The 24,506-nt window shown below is 37.9% G+C and overlaps 1 pseudogene; it reads right to left on the bottom strand.

Moving 5' to 3' along the window:
- Positions 1–21,885: 21,885 nt before the first annotated feature.
- LOC119540471 lies at positions 21,886–22,702 on the bottom strand (annotated as a pseudogene).
- Positions 22,703–24,506: the final 1,804 nt, after the last annotated feature.

Raw genomic sequence — 24,506 nt, 5'->3', positions numbered from 1 at the left:
GGGCTCTTGTCCAAATCGCCAGCGTTCTCTCAAGAAGTCATTTCAGGGAGTGAAAGTATTAAATTCACGTGCCATTTGTTGGAATAGTTTTAATAAATACATAATACACATTCTGTGTGATGATTGTGCATCTTAAGGGTGGGATTTTAGACTTTTGGGGGGCCCTTCTTCAGCAGTGAGTTCCCAAGACTATGTATCTATACCTCTATACCCAGGAATAGGTATGGATATATATTTTTATATATAATGCTTGGGTTTAATTGTTGCCAATTCTATCACAGCATCTCTCCCACCGTGGTAGGCAGGATTTCTGAGATGTCCCCCAAGGTTCCTGTTCCCTGGCGTATACGTCCTATATAATATCCCCTCCTGGAGTGTGGATGGGGCCAGGGCATACAATGGGATATTGCCCCCAAGATTATGTTATGTTACATGGCAAAGATAAAGGGATTTTGAAGATGGAATTAAGGTCCTTAGCCAGTTGTGTCAGTTTAGATGTATTATGTCCCCCAAATGCCATGTTCTTTGATGCAATCTTGTCGGGGCAGACGTATTAGTGTTGATTAAGTTGCTAAGTTTGCGGTAATTTGTTATGCAGCAACAAAAAATGAATACACTCATGTTCGGTGCAAATTTAATCAAGGCTTAGAGCATCAACAGGACTGGCATTCTCAAGAGAAGGAAAAATGTACCCACCTCGTGCACGCCATAAATTACCTGGTATAAAGAACATCAAATTAGACTTGGTGGTAGTGGTTGTCATATTCTTCTTGTCAAACGTCTTATTTACTTCTCTGTTTTAGGGTTGGTAGCTACTCTCTCATTTCTTATGAGGAATAGGAGTTTGTTTGATTTCTGACTTAAGGCTTCAAAACACAGCACCATTCATCAAGACACATCTTGCATTTTTCATGGGATTAAATAATTTTTCATGAGGGTTCTCAGCTTTTCCCTGATGCTGCCTTCTAAAGGGGAGTCTGGCTTGTCGCCAGACTGATCTTTTGGCTTTATAATGAAGAGATTGAAGGAAAAGGAAGGGAGAGGATGCCAGAAAGCATGGATGCTAGGGTTAGGGATTTCAGTTTTGGGGAGCAATTTATTGTGGGAGAGGCAGGAGCTTTCCTGGACTTGAAAGCAGGGATCCCTTATCCTTGCTGGTAGGACTGCTGTCCAGCAGACCATTGGCATTCATAACTATTTTTTTAATAAATTAAATTGACCAAAGACATAGATGGTGGGCAAAAGGAGATTGTTAAAGAGGCACTGTGGTGGTTGGCAAATCTCTTTTTTTTTTTTTTTTTTTTTTAACAGATATATTTTATTTTATTTTATTTTTATTTTGAAATAAATTCAAAGTTATATGAACGGTTGCAAAAACAATACTAGCCCCATACACAGAATTCCATCATACCCTGACCACCTGATCACGTCAATCCACCAACTTTAACATGCTGTCACATCGCTATTTCTTTCCCTCCCTCCCTCCCTCCCTATCTATCATCCATCATCTATTGCTCTGTCTTCTGAACATATGAGAGTTAGCTGCACACATCCTTGAACGTACACTATAATTCACGTATACACTTCCCATGAACAAGAACATTCTTTTATGCAATCCCATTAAGCGCAGCTAAGAAGTACAATAGATTCAACAATGATACAAAGCTTACATTCTATATTTCCTTTTCCTTATGTCTCAACTGTGTCCCTTCAAGCCACCTGTCCTCTATCCTCCAGTCCCATCCAAGTTCATCCTTAGCATTCAATTGTCATCTAGTTAGACCGTCTTTTTTTTTTTTCACTTGTGGAAACATATATACAGCCTAAATCTTCCCATTCCAACCCCTCCCTAGCCTTTCATTAGTGGGATTAATCACGTTTAGAATGTTGCAATGCTCTTTCCCACCATCCATTATTAGAAATTTCCCTTCACCTCAAACAGCAACCCTACACTCATTTCTTAACTCCCCATTGCCCCTTCCCCCATTTCTCTTAACCCATACTCTACTTTTCATCTCTATGGTCATGTTCTCTGATAATTTCTTTGTGTTTACTGTGGGGCTTAAAATTAACCTCTTAAATCCATATCAATCTTGTTTTTCTTTGATACCACCTTCACTTCAGTAGGACACATAAACTATGTTCCTATAATCCTTCATTCCCCCACCTTTACATGGTTGTCTAAAATTACATATTTTACATTGAGTTCAAAACCACTGATTTGTCCTTAGAATTTGTGTATTTTATATCATGTAGGAAGTAAATAGTGGAATTACAGTTCAAAAATTATTGACTTCTATTTGTATTCTGTTGTGGTTGGAGAATGTGCTTTGAGTGTATTCAATTTTTTTTTAATTTGTTGAGGCTTGTTTTATGTCCCAGCTTATGGTCCCTTCTGGAGAAAGATCTGTGATCACTAGAGAAAAATGAGTGTTCCGGTGATTTGGGATGTAAGGTACTATATATGTCTGTTAAAATTCTCTGTATCTCTTTCTCCTTTCCCTGTCTCTCCACCGGCAGGGCTCTCCTCAGAATCTGAAGTAGGGCAGGTCTTTCATTGGCAAAGTCTCTCAGCATTTGTTTGTCTGTGAAAAATTTAAGCTCTCCCTCAAATTTGAAGGAGAGTTTTGCTGGATAAAGTATTCTTGGTTGGAGATTTTTCTCGCTCAGAATTTTAAATATGTCATGCCACTGCCTTCTCGCCTCCATGGTGGCCGCTGAGTAGTCACTACTTAGTCTTATGTTGTTCCCTTTGTTTGTGGTGAATTGCTTTTCTCTTGCTGCTTTCAGAACTTGCTCCTTCTCTTCAGTATTTGACAGTCTGATCAGAATATGACTTGGAGTGGGTTTATTTGGATTTATTCTATTTGGAGTTCGTTGGGCATTTATGCTTTGTGTATTTATATTGTGTTGAAGGTTGGGGAAGTTTTCCCCAACAATTTCTTTGAATACTCTTTCTAGACCTTTACCTTTCTCTTCCCCTTCTGGGACACCAATGAGTCTTAAGTTTGGACGTTTTATTTTATCTATCATATCCCTGAGATCCATTTCGATTTTTTCAATTTTCTTCTCTATTCTTTCTTTTGTTCTTTCATTTTCTGTTCTGTGGACTTCTAGGACACTGAGATGTTGTTCAGCTTCCTCTAGTCTTGTATTGTGAATATCCAGAGTCTTTTTAATTTGGCCAACAATTTCTTTTATTTCCATAAGATCTTCTATTTTTTTATTTACTCTTGCAATGTCTTCTTTATGCTCTTCTAGGGTCTTCTTTATGTCACTTATATCCTGGGCCATGGTCTTCTTGACATCCTTTAAATCCTTTGCCATGTTTTCATTCCTCGATTGTAGTTCTTTTAATTAATTTTGTGAGGTATAATGTACCTTCCGATATTTTGATTTGAGTGTTTGGAGTTGAATTCTCCATATCTTCTGGTTTTATCACATGCATTAAGATTTTCTGTTGTTTTTGGCCTCTTGGCATTTGTTTTGCTTGATAGGGTTCTTTCAAGTTGTAAAGAAAAAGGGATATCGATCTAATTTTTCAGGAACAGAGTTTGGTGACGTACACTTTCTCTAACTAACCAGCAGATGGCGTCTGTGAGTCACTTATATCCCTCAAGTCAGTTCTCAACCTTGTTCCCGCAGTGTGTGGGGAAATGATTCCTGTGGGTTCAGTTGGAGAACTCAGTTTGGGTGTGTTGTTGGAGCCATCCGCCCTGAATGTGGGGAGTGTGTATGGGTGGCCAGGGAGGAAGGTCAGTTTTAATGTTCAAATCCTCCAGGTTCCCAGAGATTCAAGGCCACCGCAAGAATCTAAGCCTTCATTTCAGTTCAGCCCAGACCCTCTCTCTCACTGATCCATAAACCACTGGACTTGGCGTAGCGTCCCTGGGTTCTCCAAGCGGATCCCCCCTCCCAGCCACGCTCCTCCAGGAGCTTAGCTGAGGGAATGCTGTGCTACGTCACCAGTGTGCGTCATCCCACAAGGGAAGCCCTGGGCTGCCGGGCCATGTGGTGGGGCGCTCTCAGCCTGAGGCAAAAATGGCCGAACGGGGCGTCTCAGCCCCCTCCACCTTGCACAGTTCCTCCTTCCCAGCTCTGGGACAACTGGCAGGGCTCTGGGTTGTGGGCCTGGCCCCAGGCAGGAGTTTATCCAGCCCTCCCGGGGGGCCAGCTGCTAGCCGCGGGGTTTTTTTCTGCTTCCGGCTCTCCCCTCCGCTCCCCCAGACCCAAGGATATCTGCTGTGGGCTACCTTCCCAGCCAGACACCGAGAGGCCGGCCCAGCCCCCTCTTGCTGTGTTTTACTGCGTGGTTCCCACAATCGCAGCAGTAGCCGCTCCTGGGTTTTTCCCTTTTTTGTTTTTTTTTTTTTAAAGAGCCAGCTGGTCTCCAAAGGCTGAACCCTGGCTTCCCCAGCCCGCCGTGCGGCTGCGGGTCTTCCAGCCAGCTTACTCACTCATTTCAGAATGCAGACTCCCGGTTTCACCAAGTATACAGCCCTTCTGGAGCTAGGAGGCCTCGTCCAGCTGGTGCATCGCTGTAACCGGTATCCTAGGTCACTTTCTGGTTTTTAGCTAGTGTTTTTCACGGAGGCGTTTTCTTCGCCCTGTCTCAGCTAGCCACCATCTTAGTTTCTCCTGGCAAATCTCTTTTGTGGTGTTAAAAATTTAAATACATGATTGAGATTTTTTTGAAATTACTTTTTGTATGCTGGATTCTGCTCTTTGGACTAGATGACACCACTCAGTCTAGACCATGTGGATGAAAGATTTGTAGGCATAAGTTGGACACACACACCCCTTGAGTGCTTATCACAGGTCTGAGATGTGCCCATCGTGCACAGGGATGGGACGCATGCCTTGTGAAGAGGTCAGATCAGCAAGTTCGCCTTCACATGCTGATGGTAAAGACAGCAGGAGAAGGGCAGCACAGACCTGTCCGCAGGTTTGCAGGTGTGGTTGGCCTTCAGCCCTACCTGCCCAACCTGTCCTCCATAAGGAGAAGTGAAACATCAAATCAAACAACTTTCTCCATCCTACAATGAACCATGGGTGTCCTTAGCCCCGATTTTGACTCATGATTTACAAAGCCAACTAAATGGCTACTATTCTGAGTCATATGCAGGAAGGTATAGCTTTATTTATTGCAAAAGGATCAAACATTGTTTATTTCTGAAGTTACTTTTCAATTATGCAGCAGCCTAGAAAGCTTGAATGGTAAATACATGAAAAGATAAAATCTCTCATTCTTTATTTAGAGTAAGGGTTAGCAATATGGCTCATGGGCCAAATCCAGCCCACCCCCTGTTTCTGCAAATAAAGTTTGATTGGAACACAGTCATGTTCATTCGTATATGTAGTGTTTATGGTGGCTTTCATGCTATAGTGGCAGAGTCGACCCATGAAGCCTAAAATATTTGCTAACTGGTCTTTTATAGAAAAGGCCTCTATTTTAGAAAGAACTTCCTTATCTATTGGTATCATAGAGAGTCATGAAAAAAAAATCTCTGCAGTATTAGAGCTTGGTCATTTAGAAAGATTTAGGAAGAGAAAACATTTATGTGCATCAATTTGGAAATGAAAATGACTAGCTCTGAAACAATAATTAATGGTTGCTGTGCTCTTATTACCAAACTAAGAGTTTTGCATATATTATCCTATTTGATCCTCAAAATAACTCTATGAGGCTATTATTCCCATTTTTCAGATGAGAAAAGTTTACTTAGAACAAGGAACTGGCAAAAGATGGCTCACTGCTGCATCTGAGATTCAAACCCCTGTATCCATAACTGTCTTAACCTAGAGCCTGGGATTTAAGGACCACACTACCATAATGTATTGAGGTGATACCCCTGCACTTTCTACACAAGGCAAGCAAAAGAGAAAGCGTCTTTCTATTCTTGGGACAAATGCACTTTTAGGGTAGAAAATGTGTAGAATAAAAGGAAAGTCTATCTCTAGGTCCCCTATATACAGACAGCAGCTTGAGAAGGGGGAACGACAATCTAGTAAGAACAGACAAGATATTGGGGGTGATCTTAATGATATGGGAATGCTTGGGTGTGAATATGGTTCATTAATTTTCTTTTGTTATGGTAGGAGTATATTGGAAAGAATGGAGTTATTTCTGGATATTTGTTTTACTCATTGCTTTGCTTCAATTTTTTTTTTGGAATTTTTTTTTATTTGATGAAGTAATTTATAAAAAAAGAAAGAAAGGATTTATTTTACTAATTAAACATGCCCTTGACATCATAACTATTTTTCAGCATGCTTTGCCTTAAACTTCCTATTCTTATTTCCTATCTTTGAAGAACAAGAACCATTCATTGACTCAACAAATATCCACTGAGTATTATTTAGAGTAAGAGCCAGTTTGCTGACCCTTACTCTAAATAACGAACGAGAGATTTTATCTTTTCATGTATTACCATTCAAGCTTTCTAGGCTGCTGCAGAATTGAAAAGTTACTTCAGATATAAAAAATGTTTGATCCTTTTGCAATAAATAGCCCCATGAGAGACCATCTTTTCCTTCCAGTGGAGTGATTTTTACTTACATAAACTTGTCTTTTCACTGTCAGGACAGGGGGAAGATAATGATTGCTGAATTGATACATTTCTTAGGCAAGAACTTCAGTTACAAAGAGGAATACTTTCTGAAGCTAGTCCAGTAAGAGTCACATGTCGGAGTCTTTAACTTCACCTAGGGTGGGAAATGGTAGTTGAATGGATTTGGATTGGCTTGCCAGTGATAAAAGCATGGCTTTCATGAATAGGGTTTGGAAGAAGTTCTCTGAGGCCATTAAAACTAGGGATTAGAGAATGCAAACTATAATTCATTTTTGCATTAAAAGATTAAAATTGCTTCCCCCAAATAGGTTTAGAGCAATGATTCTTAACTTGGGGTGGCTGTGCCCCCATTTGAAAATGTCTGTAGACATTTTTGTTGTCACAACTGGGGGTATGGGGGTACTATTGGGCATCTAGAGGGTAGAGGCCAGGGCTGCTGATAACATCCACCTGGATGGGGCAGCATCCCCACAGCTAAGATTTACATGACCTGGAAGGTCAACAGTGCAGAGGTTTAGAAAATCTGGCTCAGAGATTTTATTAGCTTTTGAAGGCAATAGGAACATTTACCCAAGTTAGGTACTCTCGTAGCTGGAAGGAGCGCACAAGTCTAATTTGCTCAAGATGCAGCTCATATAACAAGAGAACCTAGTCAGCTTGTAACTATGATCGATTTATTCGAGAGCATAAAATGAATCATCAGGTGTATATATATATATATATATATATATATATATATATATATATATATAATATCCATGAACTTGTCATTGACACCCTAGGCTAATACCATTCTAGATATGGTCAGTTCCAGTGGTTATGCATCTCCACAATTTACCAAGGGTTTGCTTTCCCTTTGAGCAGCTAGAAAGGCAGACATTTGGAAGAGACTCCATGGAAAAATTTAAAAGAAATTTCCATTGTAAAACAATAAAATTAATATGAAAAGCATTCAGCTTTCAGTTATTTCATGACACCTTCTCCACTGTAAAAACAGAGACCTTAAAACTCCCTGCAAACATCCAGCAAAGCATAGTGCAAAAGCTATAAAGAAGGTGCTTGCTTGCAGAAAAGCCACATTTGTCCTGAAACTGAATATGAGCAACTTAATTTGTACTTAGAGGGAGACTGAGTCGGGCGACTGCCTTCCATTATTACCTGTTCGCTTTTCTAAGTGGCCTCGCTGCAGCTTGTGGTCACCTCTGGTGGTCAGCGGGACGCTTAAACAAAAGAGCCCAATGTGCTCGCTGCAATCCTGCCACCCTAAAGGGAACAGCCCAAATTACCTGTGACCTTTCCCAGGAGTGTGAGCAAAAAACCCCTCTTGAAAGGGAGTGATAAAGAAATTTGGACTTCATTCTTTCATGGGTTTGCTCGTAGGAATGTTTATTGGCCAGACACTGAGAATAAACTGGCTATTGAAGAGGGATCTGCGACATCGACAGGCATGGCTAAACCCAGCCGAGAAATCTGATGAGGAAATGAGATGCTGTGTAGATGGCGGGCAGTGATTGGTCTTCTGAAAGGCGAGATTATTATATAAGTAAGTGGGGGAAAGGGCGGCTTATTGTGTCTGAGTGCTCCATTGATACAGCTATTCTTCCTGTTCATTAGACCCATAATGCTGCGTTTGTTTATAAATTTCTGGCCAACCCTTTTCCATGGGGTACTTTAATGAGATGGAACACAAAAACAGCCACATTTTCCCTCCAAAACTATATCTCAGTGAAAGGAATTACGATTAATAAAAATTTACAGCTAAAATCTGTTCTTGTGGCAGGCTTCTTTTAATCAGAGCAGTGCATTTTAAACTCTGTGTATTTATTAATGTTAGGTCCTGCAATAATGTATCATGCAGGAAAAGAGATGCACAAAAAGCCCTCCCCAAACTAGCATTTTAAAATCTGATTCAGCAGTTTACACCCTAGTAAGCTCAAACAGCCTCCAATCATCACATAATCCTTCATTCTGAAAGCCTTTTCTGATTTTGCTTTCTTCCAAGTATCAAGTGAGATAATCTATAATGACTTCCCTAGCACAGTACCTGGCAAGTAATAAGTGCTCAATAAAAGTTGATTCTTCTCTCCTCCTTTTAATTTCCCTCTCACTCACAAGTCCTGGCTACCATTCCTGTGTACACACACTGAAAGCAAAAATGAATGTATCAGCTAGAAATGGTGTAAACACGCAAAATAATATTTACCGTGAAAACTGTATGACTGTGGAGCTCTGCACAGCTGTCCTCTCATCCGGCCATACAGGTTGCAGATTAAATGGCTTGTTTAAACTGTGGTAAACACATTTTACATGTGGATTTCATTGACAGCCATTATGACCCTTTTGTGGGAAAAACTCAACCTTAGCAGGTTAAATATTCAAAAGTAGTCCATGTTTCAGATTGTAAAGATGATTTTTTTCTGTCTGAAGTTATAAGACCCAGGGAGAAAGGCTTTGCCTGCCTAATGTCAAGCATAAAACTAGAAAAACTACCTCTTAGGACATCTCCTAGAACCATTTCATCCTTAATTTTTTTAAAATTATGCAGTTCATCTGATCTTATTAGTCATTGCTCTACATGAACTATTTGCTTTTGGAGCTTGTATTAGTTTAAGCAGTATTATCTACCAGGTCACACAAAAGAGAAAGAATAGAGATTAGCAATGAATTAATTTTTCTGGAAATTAATTGGTCAATAAAAACAATTTATAATTAATCAATTCTTATTAAAAATGACATGCAACAGAGACCCCCCCTCCCCCACCTCTGTGTTAAAATGGTATCCGCTTGGTTTAGAGGCCTTCCTTGGGAGATAGATGTCATCAATGCCATTAATGGATTTTCTTTCATTTACTAATGCTGGTGTATTATTTAAATGAACCCAGCATATTTAATGTATGTATACTTGATGAAAATTCACATTTTATGAATGTGTGCCACTTGCATTCAGTTCGCACTTATTGCAAAGTTCTTTACATACGTCTAATCATTTATTTCTTATAACAATCTGACAAGCAGGAAACATTTTTATCCCCAATTTACAGATTAGGAAACCGAGGCACGTAAAGCTTAAGTAATTTTCTCAAGGTCCCACAGCTAGTAACCAGCAGAAGTGGGTTTTGAACCCAGGAAGTTTGACTCTGAAATCCATGCTCTTAAATACCCTACATTTCATTTTTCTTGGCTGATCAAGCAAATACTATGCTTTGCTTATACAATGGGAATTTATTGGCTCATGGTTTTGAGGCTAGGAAAAGTCCAAATCAAGTCATCATCAAGGTGATGCTTTCTTCCTGAAGACTAGTATCCTGGGGATGCCTGCCAGTGATCCTTGGTCCTGGGCTTCTCTGGCATGTGAAATGCACATGGCCCCCTCTCCTGACCTTTCCCTTCTCTCCTGGGTTCTGTTGACCTTCAGCCTCTTGCTTCCCATGGCTTTCTCTCTATCTGTTTGAAGTTCTTCTACTTACAAAGGAAGGACTCCAGTAATAGGTTTAAGAACCTTCTTGATTGAGTAAGGCCACACCTTAACTGAAGTAACTTCATAAAAAAGTCCTACTTAGACAGTGGATTCATAGCCACAGGGATGGATTAAGTTTGAGAACATGCTTTTCTGGGGTACAGAGCTCTGAACCACCATACCATACAACCACTTAATGAAACAAATAGAGAAAAAGAGTTCATGATGGAATGATAAAGCTTAATGCACAGACACTAAACCAGACAAAAGAGATAGAGTTTGTGTCTCTTTATATACAGCATACAAATGATTTATGTTATTTTTCAAATTCATAATGTAGACATTATAGAGCTTGATAGAATACTAACCTTTATATTACAGTACTACATTAAATAACTGTATTTATACACTATTAAGTTCATATTATAATCTTGAGAATGTTTTTTTCTTGCAACCTAACAATTTACACTTGAACAAACAGCATGTGTTTTGAATATGTATTAACATTTTGTGAGCATCCATTTTCCATTTCACTGTAGTTTCATGTATTGCTGAATTAATTGTTTTAGGAGCAAAACTCATCAGCTTTTCCTGAAGTGAACATTCTGGCTCACCAGATATGGAAGAAGTACAGTGCTATTGAATTATTCAGGAATGCTTGCTTTGTTTTGCTGGCAAACTCTGCCAAACCAAGAATGTTTCAGGTGTTTATTTTACCTTTAAATGGAAGGACCAATTCCGCAGAGGGAAATTATATTTTGTACCTTACAGTTAAAAATTATGTTTATTTTATTTTATTTTTGCAGCGAAAGAATTGCTACAAAACAGTTTTCTCTTTGCAGCCACTATTAGCCAAGTTACCCTTTAAAATGTCGCTCATTTTGCTTTCTGAGGGCTCTGTTATTTCAAGTACTTTTTTCCCTATGTATTTTTTTTGCCAGCTGTGAAAATTTTTATAACACAGCATCAATATGAATCTTTTATGACTGTTCTTCAGTCATCTGAGTCACACTGAGCACTGAAGGCATAAGATATATCCACTTTGGCTACTGGCTCAGAGAGAAATCAACATGCAGTCCACACAAAGGAAACTCAATCTTCTAACAGCTAATTAAAAAAGCATTACTTTCCACCAGGGCTGACCTCCAGCGATATAAAGGATAAAGATGGCTGTCTGTCAATCATGTTTACCTAACAAATTCTGGGCACAGAATCATGATGAATGGACAGATCTAAAAAGGGACAATATTGCTCAGAACTCTTAGGTACTCTTAATACCATCTTTAAAGAGGCAGAAGACCTCATCAGTAATCTGAAACCTGTGACTGGGAACTTGGGATACAGCAGGGCTAAATTTGCAGAGGAAGGGAGAGAACAGATATAAGAAGCACAGCAGAAGCCCAGCAGAAACATAGTGAAACATCTGCAAGGATTTGGATGTAAGTGTATCTAAGTTATCTTAGTGGGTTCATGTAACCTAAAGTTTTTATTCAGATATTTTTAAACCTTTTTAATCACTGGAGGGTGAACCAAAGACCAGCATTAAACTGTATTTGCTCTTCCCTGTAGTTATCCCCAAATCAAGTAGGACAAAGGAAATCTGCGAGGTCATTTATTCCATACCCCTGTTTCCACGCAGGCCAGCAATATCATTTTCTCCTTCAGTCATAAAAATACTAGAAGAAAAGGGAGTCCATAAATTACTTAGGTATTCTAATACAGAGACCTAATGTTTTCACAGCCAAGAAATTCCTCCTAAGTTTAAACTAGATACTTCCATTTTGAAGCAACATTTCATTCTGTCCTTCAGTAAAATAATAACACAACAGGGCAATGATTGACTTCTTTTGTCATTAATGGTACCAATGAAAATACTGCTACTAATAATAAAGCACAGTGCCTGGAGTATAGAGAATACAAATTTACCAGATATTTGAATGCTGTTGTTTTCTTCTAACCTGCATATTTTGAGCTCCATATGCTACATCCAGAGATGGCACGGTGGCAAAAAATAAGCTGATGAAGTATGTTGGTAAGACATCTTCCTGGCTCTTACGTTTTGGGATCCTATTTATGGTATTTGGTTTTGTTTTAATTTATTTTTGCTATCAGATTGAGACTCTGATGAATCATAGCTCTCTTTTTTTTTTTTTTTTTTGTACAACCTTTACATAGATTGTGACTTGTTTTATTCTTCCACTGAATCAGATGACAGATGTGCATTCATCCCAATGAAATATTATGATTTAAAAACATTCTCTGATCTGGCCCCTTTTCTAATGCATCCATATCCACTCTTCACAATTTCTTGGTAGGCACACATAGCTTTTGTAATACATTTATAATTGTCCTCTAATTATTTCATGAAGGTGAGGCTTGTCTTTTCAAAGACAAAATGTAGTAGAGAGTTGAGGCTCTGGCTCACCCATTCCATAATAATCTCTCCATGCCCCAGTTTTATCCCAAGTAAAATGGATATAATAATAGTACCTTCCCATAGATTTGATATGAAGATTACATAGATTAATGATGCAGTGCTTAGCACAATTTCTAATACATAATAAGTACTATAAATACAATTACTACCAAGTGCTAGCCATCTATTTAATCTTGCAATAATATCATTCAAAAGTCCAAGCCATTTAAAAAAATACAAAATTCTTTGAAGACAATTTCTGATTTCTGCTCAGTTGCATTTGCTCTGTGTGCTTCTCTTTTTTCCTCCCTTTTTGACTGATATTCTAACATAATCAGTAATTCCTTGGTTGGGCATTCCTCTTAGATGTATGCTTCTTCATAATTTATGAAATTACATTAGCCCAGTGATTTCAGTACATTTGTATGGCATACTTAGATAGTTCTTTTTTCAGAGTCAACTTATCATATCTATTTCCATCTTCTGATCTGTTCAATTTGAATTGTATGAAGAGCATTATTATCATGCTAGTTAAATTTATTGGACTTACCGACTGCATTAAAATTTATGAGGTCTTGGTCCTCATAAATGGAGTTCTGGGGTGATGAATTTTAATCTTTCCAGATAGAGAATGAAACTTTTCTCTATAATTTTGGTATCCACAACCGTTTCCATATGCACCCTTTGATGATTAGAGAATGCACCAGCATCAACAAGTAGTCTTTTTCCAAATTGCTAACAAGAGTAAGCAATAACTATCTAAATATTCTGGTGGATGAGATTATAGCTCTTTGTCTATTTTTGCTTGTCCACAAAACCCATTACTTTAGTGTGCAAGGAAATGAAATGAGAATATGAGGAATTCTATTTGGTGACAGAAATTCAATATCAATTGGGAGCTGTGTGCATTTGTAGGTATGTGTGTTTTTTGTTTGGGATTTCCTTGCAGTAACTAAGAAAGGAGGGAGAATTTAGACAATTTATGACATATTAATGATGCCTGCTTGAAATACATCCGTAACTTGTAATTCTTTAAAGTGGTGAGAAAGTTTAATTTGCCCTTTCTCTTGCCCATGCTACAAAAAGAATATTTGAGTTTAGAGAAAGTGAAACAGTATGCAGAGAATATTACATGGCTCCTTCTTTTTATTTGCTTTCCATGAGCTTTACCCTAAAATTCTTCTAAATGTCTGTCTTGATAATGGCTTTTGGCACTGTTATTTTTGGATGACCTAGTAAAAAACACAACACAAGAAGGCAGTGTAAGGGCTTTGGGCCCTGAGGATGAATATCTGCAATCACTCATGAAATTTATAACATCTACTAAAAGGAGAAGCATTTTTACAGAGAAAAGATCTAGAATGGCATAGTGTCATCATAGGGAAAAACTCAACATGGCATTTAATTACAGCATATGGGTAGAAGTGCAACTGATATTTCATAAATCACCTACATTAAATATTATGTTAGAAGGTTATAAAGATTGAGGCCTCAGCACATGTAATTTAAATTGCTTGGCTTCAAAGCAAAGTCACCCTCTTAAGATGAGAAGAATCAAAGCTGTTTCCTACACAAAAATCTATGACAGAACTTATTTAATCTCAGGATTGCTGTAGAAGAAAATGTTCTCAGTTGAATCACTAACTTATAGACTAAAACTCCAGGTAATTGATGTCCATGTCATGTTGTTGCCGCATAGTATGACCATACAACACCATTTTGAAGATACTACAGAAAGAGTGCACCAGCTGTCCCGGCCTGGACTTCTAAGGAGAGGAAATGAAGTATGGCAGAAAATGAGCTGGGTATTAGACAACTCATGAATCGGCTGCATAGATACCAGTAAAACATTATATGAAAAATGTTATATAGGAGAAGGAAAGTGCAAGATGGTGACATAAGATACACCAGGGTGCCATTCACTCCTCCAAATCTTTGAATAACTAGCAAAACAAAGGAGAACTATCTTCCTCAAAATTCCAGAAAACGATTAAAGGGTTGTAGTAACTGGGCAAGGGATGAATCAAGAAAACAGTGTGAGAAGCTCATGGCACCCTTGCTGGCCCTGCTCCCAAACCCTTCCCAATGTGTTGTTACACCAGCTGGGGTCCCATTGTGGGCCACTGGTCCTGTTTTGGAGGAAGGAGAGTAATCCCATTGTGTAGGCAGAAGTAGCTCACAGACAGCTAAAACAATATGAGAATCTCAATAAAGAGACAGAAATTTTAAAATGGAACCAAACAGAAACACTGGCATTAAAGACCACCATAACTGGAATGACAAATTCCCTAGAGGGTTTCAACAGCAGTAGGAGATGGCAGAAGAAAGAATCAGTGAACTCGAAGATAAGACAAATAAAATATTGACAGAAGTGAGAAACAGATGGTGCTATGTAAATAGTAAACTTCAATACACTATTTTCAATGATGGGTAAAACAGAAGACCAATAAAGAAATGGAAGTTTGGAATGATATTCTAAACTAACTAGACCTAAAAGACATATATAGAACACTTCTCCAAACAGCAGAAGAATACACATTCTTCTCTAGTGCACATGGATCTTTCTCCAGGAGAGACTATATGTTAGGTCACAAAACAAGTCTCAGTCAATTCAAAAATATTTAAATCATTCAATGTATATTCTCTGACCACAATGGAATGAAGCTAGAAACCAATAACAGAGGGAGAACTGGAAAATTCACAAATATGGAAAGTAAGCAACACACTCTTAAACAACAAATGAGTTAAAGAAGAAATCACAAGAGAAATTAGGAAATATCTTAAGGTGAATGAAAATGAAAACACAGCTTACTGAAGCTTACAGCATGCTTCAAAGGCAGTGCTGAGAAGGAAACTGATAGTTACAATGCTTACATAGAACAAAAAAAGATCTCAAATCAGAGAACTAACCTTACAATTGGAGGATCTAGAAAAAGCATAGCAAACTAAACCTAAACTGAGCAGAAAGAAGGAAACAGCAAAAAAGAGTGCAGATAAATGAAATAGAAAATTAAAAAAATAATAGAAAGAATCAATGAAACCAAAAGTTGATTCTTTGAAAAGAGCAATAAAATTGACAAAACATTAACTGGATTGACAAAGAGAAAAAGAGCAAGGGTGCAAAAAACTAAAATTGGAAATGAAAGGGTAGACATTAATTCTGACCCCACAAAAATAAAAAGGATTATGAGGATCAAAATAGGCTTGCATCAATTATAAGAGGTCCAATAACCACTGTACACCAACAAAAATTAAATAGCCTAAATAAAATGGGCAAATTCCTAGGAACACACAAACTACCCACACCGAGTCAAGAAGAAATGGATTTCAACAGAACAATAACAGATAAAGAGATTAAATCAGTAATAAAAAACCTCCCAGCAAAGAAAGCCCAGGATCAGAATGCTTTACTGTTGCATTTTACCAGACATTCCAAGAATTAATACCAATCCTTCTCAAATTCTTTCAAAAAATTGCAGAGGAGCAGCACTCCCTAACTCATACTAGGGGGCCAATATCACCCCAATACCAAAGCAAGACAATGATACTGATATTGCAACTGCGGCTCTTTCCAATAGAAGGGCCCACCTGAACTTGCGCTACAAAGGAGAAACCTGTCTCCCGGCATGAAGGTGATTTGTTGCAAATATGCAAGCAAGGAACTGGGGAATCTTCCCCAAACCAGTTCAAAGTGGGAATGTGAGTTAGGGTTTTTATAGGTAAAGGAAAAGGGGTATGGGTTAAAAACTAGTGTCCACGTGATTCATTCTTGTCAGGTTAGTGATGATGTTAGATCTTTGTGAAGAGGAACAAGCAAATTTCTCAATCCTGTGTTGTCTCAAGCACATCTTTTTCTTCCAGCTTCTGTGATTAGATTTAGATATTGTTGTGCAAGCTCTTATGTGCAGGGTCTTCATCACTTTTTTTTTTTTTTTAGCTGATCCTCAGGAATGTCGAACTTTTTGTGTTTTGAGGAGAGAGTTACTGATTCACTGGGCCACAGGGTGTTCTTGATGCTATTCTTTATCTTATTCCTGTAGGCAGAAGTGAGAAGGTGGAACTAAGTACAAAGACAAGACTATTAAGCTCAACTAGGTTAAGCATATTTTCTAGCTATCAATACCACAGAAAAGAAAAGTACAGACCAATATTGCTTACGAATGTAGATGCAGAAAACCTTAACAAAGAACCAGCAAACCAAAGCCAACAGCACATTAAAAGAATTATACACCAAGATCCAGTGGGATTTATTCCAGGTATGCAAGAGTGGTTCAACACAAGAAAGTCAATTAATGTAATATGCCATATTAATAGAACAAAGGAGAAAAACCATATTATCATAATGATGCAGAAAAGACTTTTGACAAATACCAGCACCCCTACTTGCAAAAAACACTTAGAAAACTAGGAAGAGAAGGAAACGTCAACATGATAAAAGACATATGTGAAAATTCCACAGCTGACATCATATTCTATTGTGAAAGACTGAAAACTCTTCCTCTAAGATCAGGACCAAGTTAAGGATGCCCACTGTCACCACTGTTACTCAACATTGTACTGGAAATCCTAGCCAGAGCAGTTAGGCACTAAAATAAATTAAAATAAATTAAATTAAAATAAAATAAAATAAACAAAATAAAATAAAAGTCATCCAAATTGGAAAGGAAGAAGTAAGACACAATCCTATATAAGAAATTCTGAAAAGTTGACAACAAAGCTACTGAAGGTAATAAACTCAGCAAAATGGTGGGGTAGAAGATCAACACACAAAAATCAGTAGTGTTTCTATACACTAGTAATGAACAATCTGAGAAGGAAATCAAGAAAATATTTCATTTACAATAGCAACTAAAAGAACCAATTATCTAGGAATAACTTTAACCAGGGATGTAAAGGAGTTATACATGGAAAACTATAAAATATTGCTAAAATAAATCAAAGAAGACCCAAATAAAAGAGGGAGATTCCATATTCATGGATTGGAAAATTAAATATTGTTGTGATGTCAATTCTACCTGAAGCATTTTACCGATTCAATGCCATCATAATCAAAATTCCAACAGTCTTCTTTGCAGAAATGGAAAAGCCAATCATCATATTTATAGGGAAGGATAAGGGGCCCTGAATAGCCAACACCATCATGAAAAAAACAAAGTTGGAGGACTCACACTTTCCAATTTTAATACTTATTACAAACTAGGGTAATCAAAACAGCATGGTACTGGCAGAAGGACAGACATATAGACTAATGGAATCAAATTGAGAGTTCAGAAATCAACCCTCACATTTAAGGCCAACTGGTTTTTGACAAAAGTGCCAAATCCACTCATGGAGAGAGAACAGTCTCTTTAACAAATGATGCTGGGAGAACTGCATAGCCATATGTGAAAGAATGAAGCTGGACTCCTACGTCATACCATATAAAAAATTAGCTCAAATGGATCAAAGACAAATATAAGAAGCAAACTATAAAACTCCCAGAAGAGAACATAGGCAAGTATTTTTAGGATCTTGTGTTAAGCAATGGTTTTTTTAATTTTACACTAAAAGCATGAGCAACTAAAGAAAAAAATAGATAAATAAGACTTCATCAAAATTGAATACTTCTGCATATCAAAGGACTTCAACATGAGAATAAAAAGGCAATCTAAACACTGGGAGAAAATGTCTGGAAACCAGATATACAATAAGTGTTTAATATCCAGAATATACAAAAGCTTACTACTCAACAGCAAAAAGATGCATACTCCAATTAAAAAAGAACAAAATACTTGGATAGACATTTCTCCAAAGAAGATATATACATGGCCAAAGAGCATATGAAAAGATGCTCAACATCATTAGCCAATAGGGAAGTGCAAATAAAAACCATGAGGAGACATCATTTCACATCCAGTAGAATGGCTACTGTTAAAACAAAACAAAACAAAACAAAAAAAAACAGAAAATACTGAATGTTGGAGAGGATGAGGAGAAATAAGAATACTCGTTCATTGTTGGTGGGAATGCAAATAGTATAGCTGCTATAGAAAAGTTTGGCTATTTCCCAGGAAGTTAAGTAAAGAATTACCATATGACCTAGCAATCCCTTTTCTAGGTACATGCCGAAAAGATTTGAAAGCAGGAACTCAACAGATACTTATACACTGATGTTCTAGCAGCATTATTCACAATTGCCAAAATATGGGAGCAACCCGAGTGTCCATCAACAGATGAATGGATAAATGCAATTCAGAATATACATGCAATGGACTATTATTCAGCCATGAAAAGGAATGAAGTTCTGATAATGTGACAATATGGATGAACCTTGAAGACATCATATTGAGTGAAATAAGCCTGACCCAAAAGGATATATTGCATGATCTCACTTATAAGAAATTATTAGAACATGCAATTTCATAGAATTAGAAACTAGAAAACAGGTCACCAGAGGTCAGGGTGTGTGGGGGGAATGGGGAGTTAACACTTAAATTATACAGAGTTTCTATTTGTGGAAAAGTTTTGGTAATGGATGGAGATGATGATAACACAGCATTGTAAATGTGATTAGCACGGCTGAATGTGGTTAAACTGGGAAATCTAAGATTGTATGTATGTTGGTAGAATAAAAATTAAAAAAAAAAACCATAGTTACAAAAAGTAAACAACATTTTTTAAGAAGACTGTACAACACAAACAGTGAACCCTGTTTTAAGCTATGGACTATAGTTAATAGTACAAATATAATCTTTTTTCATCAATTGTAGTAACAAAGATACCACACTAATGCAAAGTGTTAATAATAGAGCAGTTAGATACATGGTAACTCTTATGTTTTCTGCATGCTTTTTCTTTAAACTTACAACTTCACTAATATAAAAAAAATGTAAAAAAAAAGATTTTATTAGAAAAAGTGTTAAATAAATGTTTCAGTTGAGGCATCAAGGCAATCAATGTCACAATTCCAAGGAAGTTGTGACACAATAAAGCAGCATTTGCATTTTTTTTAATCATGGAAAATTCCAAACATTTACCAAAGCAGATAAAATGGTATTTTATTTTTATTTTTGTTCTTTAGAAATTTACTATAAGGAACAAAGGATGTGTGAGAGCATCTTAGGGTCCATACATAGTGGTGAAATGTGACATGGGATTATTTTAAATTTTAACAAGAAGGCTATCAGAAGGCAGGTACCAGGATGCCAAAGAGCAGAAAGAGTGAGAGACTGGCTAGAAGAGTGATGAATTTGCTCTTGACAAAAGAACCTCAAGGAAAGATAAGAAACCATTGATGGTGCTGGGAGTTTTAGAGGATAGTTCTCCCAAGAACCCATGAAAGCCCCCAGACATGATCAGTTCTTCCTTCTATCCCTTCCATGTTATCCAAACTTATGGCCAGCGACCCCAAGACTCTGTCAGCATCTTCACCTCAGTGCCCTCCAATCTTCCTGGCTATTAGTATGATATTTGCTCTCGTTTTTTTTCCAAAATAAAAATTGATACTTTATTATAATTTTTTAAATTTCAGAACACCAGGCAGAATATTGTTAGATACACACACACACACAGACACACACACACAGACACACACACACACAGTCACTAATCTCTGAAGTCATTTTCCATAACCTCTTCAAAACCCCTTAAGGGAAATTTCCAGTTCAGCCCCACAGACCAACTTAGGATATGTTGAAACACTAAAGTCTTTTGGTTTTATCCACAGTATCAAAGTGCTGTCACAGGTAGAATATTTCTTGTAGGAGATTTTTGTTGGATTAGGATACAGTTAAGAATAAGATGGCTGTGTGTAGACCTCCCAGAGTGGTTAAATGTGAATTTTTGACCTTTGTATCCTGCAAGCTTTGTTCTCTTTCCCATTCATTGTTATGTTTTGTCTCTTTGTCCAGGGTTTGACTACACTCTGCAAGAAAAACTGTATCTTCTATTCAGAATCACACTGGATAACTGGTCATTCAAATCAGTAATAATGTGACATCTTAAATCACTGTGTCTACAGTTGAGAAATTTGAACCCTCAGGTTTCAACTCAACATAAATCTTATTTCAAGGTGAGTAAGCAAATTTGGCTAGCTAGCAAAATGCTTAATTCTTTCTAAAAATCATAATTGTAATGTGGACTTTTCCTTCATAGTGTATCCCAAGACAAAAATCAGGTAATCTATACTTCCAAAAGGATTCACAGAGCATCCTTTCTCCTACTTCACTGCCCCAGGGCTGAGAAATTACTCCATAGCCTAGAAGTTGTAATATATATGACTTGGGTTACTAGGGGCTCAAGTAAAAACTCCCACAAGGCCCAACCTTGATTAACAGGTTATTTCTTTAAATATGATGGAACTAAGATGGAGACCTTCAGTCAGAGAAAGCAAGGATGTAGAAGCTCGGACAAGTCAAAAGCCTGGGGATCACTAAGCTAATAGACTAAGACAACACAAAGTGCATGAATACTGAAGCCAGCAGTCTTCTGAAAATACCACTATTATCTTCAAAATCATATGCTTCTTTTTTCTAACCAGGAAATCAGATGTAGGGGAAACACATATATTGCCCACTGTCCCGGTTTGCTAATGCTGCCATTATGCAAAACACCAGAAATGGATTTTATAAAGGGGGTTTATTTGGTTACAAAGTTACAGTCTCGGGGCCATAAAGTGTCCAAGATAAGGCACCAAAAACAGGTACCTTCAATGGAGAAAGACAGCTGGCATCCAGAAAACCACTGCTAGCTGGGAAGGCACATGGCTGGCATCCACTTGCTCCCAGGTTGCGTTTCAAAATGGAATTCTCCAAAATGTTGCTCTTGGGGTGTTTTGTCCTCTCTTAGCTGCAGCTCTTCCAAAATGTCACTCTCAGTTGCTCTGCGTCTGGGCCTGTGTGGCTCTTTTTAAAGTACTCCAGTGATTCAATAAAGACCCACGCTGAAAGGGTGGGGCAACACCTCCATAGATATAATCCAATGAAAGGTCTCACCCACAGTTGACTGAGTCACATCTCCATGGAAACACTACTCAACACTACTACATCTGCCCCCACAAGACTGCATCAAAGAACATGGCTTTTTCTGGGAGACATAATATATATAAACTGGGACACCCACCAACACATTCTTTTTAACATAGGAGAAGATAAGAGTAAGAAAAGCTTTTCAAGACATCTGTTTCCAGGGAACAACCACTGTAACAGAAGAAATACTTTTCAGAGTTGGTTCTTTCTAAAGTCTATCTCAAGAACAAAGGCAGCCAACTTGCATGAGGTACTAAGAAATGTTCTGGCATAAATATTTTCATTTTCCTAAAGTTATATGCTGCCTACAAGTCCAACAACATTAAATGTATATATATGAACATTTTCTGTCAGCAAAAAAAGGGGACTTAAAATCTCCAAAATTAGTATTTGTGTAGAGTGAGGGTAGGATTGTGGTTGGTTGTTTTCTGTAATTCAGAACATAGCTGAAATCAAAATGTCTGCAACTGTCCCTAAATTTGCATCTTTAAAAGATCCTTTTCTCCATTCACATGAACTCATCTGAATCACTGCCATCCTGATTTGAAGATATATTCTCAACTTTCATTAATGATGAATCTTCCAAGTTCATCCATTTCCCTCTTCTTCATTTCTTCTTTTTCTTTTTCATTTCCTGAATTACGGCTTTTTTTTTTCCATTCCTTTCATTTTTTTGGCTTTGTTTTTCATTCTTCTCTTCAGGGTCTTTGCCATCTTTCCCTGCTGCTAGGTCTGGGAAAGCCTCCATTTTGGTCTTTTCTCATCGATTCAGTATCTCACTGACTTTTTTCACTGTCACAATTTTAATATTCTTTAGCCTGTGACAGCCTATGTGTCCCACACCCATGTCAGCTGTTTTCTTCAGGTTAGACCATGGCGTGCACACCCCGTTAACATTGTTTACTTCGCAGCCTTGAATGTTATCGGCCCCCACAAGGTGTGCACAGTCCGTGACCACTTCCTTTGGAACACCTTCCATCTTCTCCCCGTTATGTAATCGAAGGTGTACATGAGCCGGAGAGAGTTTGTCCACATGAAACCAAATATCTTCAGGCCAGCCATACTTTATTAGATCTTCATTTTCATATCTATCCTTTCCCATGTAAATAGTGTAAGTAGATGAATTAATGGGGCTGCTGGTGAAGGAGAACCCCAAGATCCCTGGGGCGGTGCCGCAAAACTCGAACCAGCTGCAGGGCTCAACTCTGGAAGCTCGAGATCCCAGAAGCACAGCCTCCACTCGGTCACCCATAACTCCTCCCCGCACTTCCCTCCAGTTTGTTTTCTAAAATACCTAGCTTTGAGCCTATCTCAGGTCCTTGCACTTGCTATTGGATTGTTGTGAAACTATTTTTCTCCAGGTCTTTGCAGGGCTACTTACTTCCAGACAGTTTCAAAGGTTTCTGCTCTGAAGCCACTTTATTGGAAGGGCCTTACAAAAACAGTTCATGGCCATCCCCTTCTTCTCCAGCCCCAGCCAGGATCTCTCATACCACTGTCCATTGCTTTCTTTATATCACTTCTCAATACCTGCATGAATTCTGTTTCTCTATAGGTTTAGTCTTTGGCTCACCCCACTCAGATTCAGAATATAAGCTCCGTTACGGACAAAAACTCTTGCCTGGATCACCGGAACCTATGATATAAAAAACAATCTCTGATGTGAGTATCTGCACCGGAAATAATTGTGAATGAACTTACTGCTGCTTTAACCTATCCTTGTGTTCAAATTAAATCTTAAATATTGGTATCACTTCAGCAGGGCTTTTTTTTTTTTTTTTAATTCAGTTTTATTCAAATATACTCACATACCATACAATCATCCATGGTATACAAGCAACTGTTCACAGTATGATTATATAATTATGTATTCATGACCACAATCTACTTCTGAACATTTTCCTTACATCAAAAAGAATCAGAATAAGACTAAAAAAAAAAAAAGCAAAAAAAGAACACGCAAACCATCCCCCCATCCCACCCTATTTGTTGTTTAGTTTTTATCCCCGTTTTACTACTCATCCATCTATACACTAGATAAAGGTAGTGTGATCTACAAGGTTTTCACAATCACACTGTCACCCCTTGTAATCTACATTATTATATAATCGTCTTCAGGAGTCCAGACTACTGGGTTGGAGTTTGGTAGTTTCAGGTATTTACTTCTAGCTATTCCAATACATTAAAACCTAAGAGGTGTTATCTATATAGTGCATAAGAATGTCCACCAGAGTGACCTCTTGACTCCATTTGAAATCTCTCAGTCACTGAAACTATTTCATCTCATTTTGCATCCCCCTTTTGGTCAAGAAGATATTTTCAGTCCCATGATGCCAGGTCCAGATTCATCTCTGGGAGTCATATTCTGCATTGCCAGGGAAATTTACACCCCTGGAAGTCGGGTCCCACGTAGTGGGGAGGGCAGTGAGTTCACCTGCCGAGGTGGCTCAGTTAGAGAGAGAGAGGGCCACATCTGAGCAACAAAGAGGTACTCAGGGGAAGAATCTTAGGCATAATTATATGCAAGTTTAGCCTCTCCTTTGCAGTAACAAGCTTCATAAGGGCAAGTCCCATGATTGAGGGCTCGGCACATCAAACTGCCAGTCCCAATGTGTATGACAACATCAATACCAGTCCAGGTGAGGAAGTCCAACACTTCTGCACCTTCCCCCAGCTCCTCGGGGCGGGGGGAGGGCTGTAAATATATTTTTTATTCAGTCAGCAGTGCTTTTTAATTTATTAATGTCTATAATAAGATTGATCTTTTTTCATTCTTTGGAAGGAAAGAATACCCAAGTTTCTTAAATGATATTTTTATCTCTTATTCCATTTTGTTTGCTTTAAGTCATAGATGCTAGAATTTCAGAAACTGAAGAGAGCAAAATCAACTCTTTTATTTTATAAATGAAAGAACTTAGAAAGGATGTGTCTTATCCAAAGACATAGAAAGTCTATTAGAATATGGTTTTCCATTAAATAAGTTATTTTTCCATTGGTGTTAGATTAGTTTTATTAATTAGATTGCAAGCTTGAAGATGAAGTACTGATTTATACTT

This window comes from Choloepus didactylus, chromosome 7 (assembly GCF_015220235.1).
Source record: "Choloepus didactylus isolate mChoDid1 chromosome 7, mChoDid1.pri, whole genome shotgun sequence".
Classification (NCBI taxonomy): Eukaryota; Metazoa; Chordata; class Mammalia; order Pilosa; family Megalonychidae; genus Choloepus; species Choloepus didactylus.
The sequence above is the reverse complement of the archived record's forward strand: the minus strand, read 5'-3'. Positions and strand labels throughout refer to the sequence as shown.